Source organism: Limulus polyphemus, unplaced genomic scaffold (genome assembly GCF_000517525.1).
Source record: "Limulus polyphemus unplaced genomic scaffold, Limulus_polyphemus-2.1.2 Scaffold1777, whole genome shotgun sequence".
NCBI classification, from domain to species: domain Eukaryota; kingdom Metazoa; phylum Arthropoda; class Merostomata; order Xiphosura; family Limulidae; genus Limulus; species Limulus polyphemus.
The window spans coordinates 7,583-8,865 of NW_013667387.1; positions in this window are offsets into that span (position 1 = coordinate 7,583).

Consider the following 1,283-nt stretch of genomic DNA (forward strand, 5'->3'; position numbering starts at 1 on the left):
TATTTATAAAATGCATTTGTTCGAGGTGTGTTATCGCTACCTTCTCTGTAATCTGAATACTATTTATATAAGCTATTCAGAACAACACGAATTGTTATGGTGTCTGACCTAACTATTATAAACACCCGAAGAATTACTAATTACGTTCACAAATTTGTAACCATGATATTCAGAGAGAGTGTAAGGCACCCAAACCCCTTTAGATTCGATGAAGAGGAACCCACTTTGAGACTAATAATGCTTGGAGATGGCTTGAATGGGTAATACAAGTTTAACATAAGAGCAAATGTACAACGTCTCGACAAGGTTTTGTCATCATCAGGTACAAGTAGTTTACACTGACACAGATATATATGTATATATTGTTACGACAGCGGAAGTCACATAACGCTTGTAACATGTAATCAGTTCTAGAAAGATCGGGGAACATCACAAATAATCCAGTATTTTCTAGGCGCCCTCTATTTTTGTATACAAGTACGCCAGACAATGAATAGATAGGAATAATTGCAGATTGAAGAGATAGAGACGGACAATTTAATCAAGCGCGGTAGTAAAGTGCGTGAAATGTGAATTATAGCGTGTGTTTGAGTTAAAGGGTCTGTGGAAATTAAATGTATTGCAAAGTTGAATCGAGAAAGAATAAACTAGTTTTAATTAATGAAGTACTTGTATCGCTGAAGTTTCTGGGAAATAATTTAGACAGAAAATTAACCAATGACCAGAGACGTAATAAATTGGTGTCAGAGAATGAGACTGAAAAAAAGAAGAAGAAGATGGAAACGAGAAGTGGCAAATCAAACTACAGCTTAGCAGATTTGATGGCAGCAATACAAGAACAGCAAAAGAAGCATGAAGAACGAGAAAAGAAACAAGAAGAACGAAAAAAGAAACAACAGGAGAGAATATAGCAGTGGCAAGAAAACCTGCAACAATGGCAGCTCGAACAGCAAAATAAACAAGAGATTACAGCAGTTGTAGGAGGAAAAAGAAAAGAAACAAGAAGAACGAGAAAAGAAACAAGATGGGAGACTACAGCAGTGGTTGGAGGAGAGAGAGAAAATAAACAAGAGAAATTACAGCAGTGGTTGGAGGAGAGAGAAAATAAACAAGAAGAGAGATTACAGCAGTGGCAAGAAAACCTGCAACAAAGGCAGCTCGAACAGCAAAATAAACAAGAGAGATTACAGCAGTTGTTGGAGGAAAAAAAAGAAACAAGAAAAGAGACTACAGCTGTTGTTGGAGGAGAAAGAAAATAAAAAAGAAGAGAAATTACAGCAGTT